Source organism: Phoxinus phoxinus, assembly GCF_949152265.1.
Source record: "Phoxinus phoxinus genome assembly, chromosome: 1".
Classification (NCBI taxonomy): Eukaryota; Metazoa; Chordata; class Actinopteri; order Cypriniformes; family Leuciscidae; genus Phoxinus; species Phoxinus phoxinus.
The window spans coordinates 7,277,767-7,283,923 of NC_136876.1; positions in this window are offsets into that span (position 1 = coordinate 7,277,767).

A 6,157-nucleotide genomic window follows, 5' to 3' on the forward strand; every position below is an offset into this window, starting at 1 on the left:
AATTCAAGAGCTCTGCAATTGCATTCTTACTAGAAACAACTCAATTGCAGAGGTCTTTAATTCAATTAGAGAGCTCTCTATTTCAATTGTTACTAGTAAGAATTACAATTAGAGAGCTCTCCAATTAAATTCTTACTAGTAAGCACTCAATTGCAGAGCTTTTAAATTAAATTATTACTAGTAACAACTCAATTGCAGAGATCTTTAATTAAATTGTTACTAATTGTAAATTGTAATAATTACAATTAGAGAGCTCTCGAAATAAATTCTTACTAGTAACAATTCAGTTAGAGAGCTCTACAATAGCTATTCCTACTAGTAACAGTTGAATTAGAGAGCTCACTATTCAGTGCCATCTCATTATGATAATAGTGCCTCATGTTTATTCATCTGGCAGGTATAAATAGGCAGGCGGGAATAATTGGCGCACAGACATTATCAAAATGGACGAAGTACAAGGTGGCGACGGAACACAGCAGGCTGCATTATCTGCATTTGATCGCGTTTTAAGCGCAGTTTCGCGTGTTCGACAAGAGTTGCAGCAGTCAGGAGGTGATGGCTGTCCGTAATAGGCTGTCAAGGAGATCACTGTATTTCTCCAAATCATCATGGCTTATTCTCTGCAACGAGTCGATCACCCTTAAATCATAAAGCGTGCAGTTCCCACGAATAAAATTTCTTTTAATAGATTAAATCTTTCTTCTGACTGCATTAATCACGGATAACGCTTCCATTTGTTCTCTGTTTAATGAAAGGGGCGCGGCACCGGATAAATGCGCGCCCTGAAACAAAAAAACAACATCAAAAGTGACCGCGCATGACTGCGTTTAACTCCAGCTTTGGATCATTTTGTTACGGATTATGAACAACCTAAGGTTGTACATGATTTGTTATATTCTGGGATTACCATGTTTGTAAAGTTGAAGCATTAAAAAAAACTACTAAGATAACTTTTTTAAACAGTTATTTCATTGTGTACACGTTTTCATTTGTGTAATTATTATTATTATTATCATTATTTTATCCAACAGCTCAACCATTTATACAGGCCTATCGAATGGTGCGTAAAACAAATACAATGAAAAAAACGAAATAACAAATCTCCATAGCGAATTCCAAGTGATTAAGTGCTGAGGCCATTACATTTCAGCCAGTAGTGGGCACTCGTGCAACACAAGCAATGACACATCCGAGAGAACAAAATGGAAGGAAGTTAAGTCATTAAAAGAACCTTTATACGGTATGGAAAGAACACAGGTTATATACCAGAAATATATGTTTTTCAATTAAAAACATGGTTGAAGATGTTGGCTCCTATCCCTCAGTCGTCGTCATAACAGTAGCCTATATGAATGCAATTTGTTATATCTAACCACGCCTAACAGGGCTTTTATTTTGAAAAGTATGAAATGGGTGCAATCTGTTTTGCATCTAATGAATACAAGTTTTTACTAGTAATAATTGCATTAAAGAGCTCTCCAATTGTAATTGTTACTAGTAAGAATTGAATTGTAGAGCTCTCTAATTCAGTTTTTACTAGTAATAATTACAATCTAATTAAATTACAGAGCTCTGCAATTGCATTATTACTAGTAACAATTCAATTAGAGAGCTCTCTAATGCAGTTATTACTAGTAAAAACTGATTTAGAGAGCTCTCTAATTAAATTCTTACTAGTAATAATGCAATTGCAGAGCTCTGTAATTTAATTAAAGAGCTCTCTAATGCAATTATTACCAGTAATAATTGAATTGTAGAGCTCTGAATTGTAATTTTTACTAGTAATAATTGAATTATAGAGCTCTCTAATTGTAATTGCTACTAGTAAGAATTGAATTGTAGAGCTCTCTAATTGAATTCTTACTAGTAAGTATGCAATTGCAGAGCTCTATAATTCAATTACAGAGCTCTGCAATTACATTATTATTAGTAGGAATTGAATTGTAGAGCTCTCTAATTGTAATTTTTACTAGTAATAATTGAATTTGAGAGATCTCTAATTTTAATTGTTACTAGTAAGAATTGAATTGGAGAGCTCTACAATTGAATTCTTACTAGTAAAAATGCAATTACGACGAGTAATGCTGGGTACAATTTAAGCTAAAACGGCTTGCCATACCAGCATCATTTTGGGATTTGCTCTCAAAGCAGTCATCCTTCAAATGTATAGAACAAACGCTTAAATTAACACTGCCGTGACTGGGACGTCCGCAAAAAATAAAGTGCATCCATTTTTCCCTGACGACTGGATCCTTCGCAGCGTATTCAAAGATGTTGTTTGTCCACAGCCAGGAACAGCACATCTTGCGTGGCATCGTAATTTCCCTGTACACAGACCCACTCGCTGTCCGTCGACTGAACACTTGTGAGGCGCGCGGGCGCGACAAAGATACGAAATGAGCGTAGTTGTCTTGCGCTTAAAGCGTAGTTGTCTTGTGCTGGGGAGGCGGTCATATGCAAACGCGGGTACGTCACTTCGTACCGTGACGTCACTTCTTACCATGGATCCAGAACGAGCTGTATTTAGAGCTTGATTAAATAAATGATTCGTTTATAATGGGGAGGACGTCTTAAGCTATGAAACTTGCAGGACGTTTTAATGGTACAAAGACCTCTTATATACCAAAAGATCAAGGCAAATTTGGTTTCTCATGTCATGACCCCTTTAAAGGAACACTCCACCGTTTTTTCATATTAAATGTTATTCCTTTAACTAAGACGAGGTGATCCATACCTCTCTTGTCTCAGTGCGTTAATCGCTCTGGCGCGTGGCGAGACTTTGATAGCACTTAGCTTAGCCCAGTTCATTCGACTCGGCGTAGTAATATCATCATTGAGTGATGATATTCACTCAGTAATGTCATCCTGAGTGATGATATTACAGTGCTGAGTCGAAGTGCTCCCATGTGCTATTCCACCATACATTATAGTTATCCATTTTACCCGCTTAGAAAAGTGCCATGTTTTATTTTGTGTCACCATACTTGGTCGTGTAACTACTTGTGTAACTGTATTTAAATAGGGGAAACATGGAGGTGTTTGGTCGCTTATAACTTCATCTCTGTCTGGATCCTAATGAATGAACTGGGCTAAGCTAAGCGCACCAGAGCGATTGATTGCACGCACAGAGACGAGAGAGGTATGTATCAACTCGTCTTAGTTAAAGGAATAACAGTTTAATATGACAAAACGGTGGAGTGTTCCTTTAAGTGTAGTAGGCTACTGTACTGTTAACAGTAGTAAACTTTAAGTGCACAACTTGTTCACAACTAAGTTTCTCATTTGTACTGCCTCTGTACTACAAGTGAACATCAGTATACTATCAAGTATCAGTATACTAGCAGAGGTAGGGGAGAGCCGGGACGATTGAAACGCGGGACGGATGAAACATTGAGATTTCCTTGAAAACCACTCACTTCATGTACGTCAAATTTCGTCAGCACGTATAACACGCAATGCCTACCAGACCCCCGAAAACATTTCTTCTTTACGTCATGCCGTTTTGGATTTAAAGCTGGAAAGCTGTTTTTGAGTGCAGTAAGTGAATTCTTTCGTGCGGTACTTTTTTTAGACTGACAAGTTGTATTTATTGTTTCATGTGCCATTGTAATGATAATACGGCAGATCTATTAGTACTGCAACACACCCTTAAGTGTGCAATATCAAAGTTTTTTAGTTTAACCCTCTGGGGACGAATTGGGCGGTACCGCCCAAAATGGCATACTTTTACAAATGTGCAATTATCTTCAAAACTATTAATGATAGAGAGGTGCGGTCTTTTTTGCCGTCTTCCTCAGATTCCGCTGAAAACAGTGATGTCCCGTTTGTATTATACACACACTTCGCTGTTGCGCAATACCACTGCATAAAAAGGCCAATGAAATCGATGTTGTTAGGCAAACTCCACCAATGGAAAAATTGCCGCTGGGAGGATTTTTTTTTTTTACCCAATCAGAGGAAGGTTACCATGACGTATTCTAGCCAATCAGAGGACTCTGTAGCCTTCAACATGTACAAACAAACAGCGTCATGTGGACGGAGAATGAGACAGATAGCGAACGGAGCGGAGTATTACAGAACGCACAGAGATCTATATAAGAGAGAGACAGAATAACTTAAATAGCATTATTATTGTATTGTTTTAGCACTTTTATGATGGCAAGCAGTAAGATTTACGGCAGAACAAGCTCTGGAACAGTTAGTGGAAAGTAAATCTGCCAGGTTGTGAGTGTGTCTGTTCTTCAGAGCAAGCAGTTCTCATTTAGTTCGAAGCAGACGCTTTTTCACGCCTGGGACTGTTTGTAAAAAAAGTTCCTTATTTCATTGTTCTTAAAACATTTGATTAAACAATTACAAATGGCTGTCAAGCAAAGGGTTTGACAAATATTTTTTTGGTTCAAAAACTGTTCACTATTGTTGTGTGAGGTGTGATTTTCAGTAATAAATGACAAAAATCTAATTTTCGTTTTTGAAATTCTCTCGATTATTGTACATTTTTCACTCATACTTCCTTTATAAACACATAACATGCATGATTATGTTAGCTTAGGGTCTTCTGAATCCATAGATACCAAACACATGGTGTTCCATCTCCATTACATATGGTTTATAAGCCCAAATGTAAAAATAGAGAAAACGGACCAAAAAGGGCTTAGTCCCCAAAGGGTTAAGGGGAAAACAGGTTTAACTGGCGGGATGCGCTGTCGGGACGGATGAAACAGCGCCTCCTACCAGTTAAACCTGGTCATAGGAAAACCGCTGTTAAGGCTATTCAACTTGTAAACACTCGATATGACTCAAGGAAGAAATGTAAGATAATTAATTGTAAACGGATTTGTCTGTCTTCGTCAAAATAGCCTATTAGAAAGATTACACAAAATGAGCATAGGCTTATCGCCTATGTTTAATGGGTGATAGAACAAAAATTGTCAAAATGAACCTTTAAATTCAAATAAATTACAAAATATGTTTGTAACAATATGTACATAAGTTACTTGTCAGGTGTTGTTCATAAAAACAAGCATTAGATGAATAGTTTAAACTGTTATGTTTCATCCGTCCCACCCCTGTGTTGCAACCGGATTGAAACAAAGCACAACTACCGATCAAAGTCAATTTTTACTTAAATCATTCTATATTTGTACCGAATAACACATGATACTAAGAGAACACATATGTGAGTTGTTGATCACACACACACAAAAAATCTATCTGTAACCTTATCGTAGAAAATGACGTTTATCTGAAAAGTGTTTCAACTGTCCCGCCTCTCCCCTACTGCAAATTCAAAATATCGAAGATATTTGTGTCTCCACCTATATATATATTGCAGCATCTCACAGGAGGCCAGAGTTCAGTTAACTGGTTTATTGAACAGAAGCACAACGTGCAGGCATTCAAACACAGGGCTGTGTCTCGCCCAGAACAGCAAAGAGGCAGAACTTCCTCAACTCAAACACTATATCCCCAGGGGGTCCGCCCCCCTTTCCCCAGACCACCAACCAACAGCGCGCCCGGGGTTACACATAGCTGATAACAGCCACACAGCCTTTGACAGTCACTACAATATATATATATATATATATATATATATATATATATATATATATATATATATATATATATATATATATATATCCACCTGCTCTTCAGACTCGACGCTTACACGGGTCGCCAGTTTGAGGACACGCAACAGAACGCAATTGATAATGAAAGCCGAGGAGACTTACACACTGTAAGTTGATGAGTTGATTAATCCGCATTTTAATATGCTCTCATTCATAGAGATGTTTAGATGGATTATATCGAGGCTTTTTAGGTTTTGTAGAAAACAAAACCAAAACATAAACCGACTGACTATAAATAAGTAAAAATAACTGGCTGAGAAACTCAGCATGTTTCCTAAATATCTGCAAACATATTATGGTATTTTTATGCTTTAGTAAGTTACATACAGCACCTTTAATACTAGTAATGCATTTTTTTTTTAGTTTATGAAAGTACACTTTGAAGTCTCAGTAAGCTAATTTAAAAGTTTTATACTGAACAAATACTGGAAGTTTTCTTTAAGTGAACATAACATCATACTTTACCATATATTATTTATTTTGCACTTTAGATGTTCCTGGATTCAGAACGATGATAAAAACACATAGAT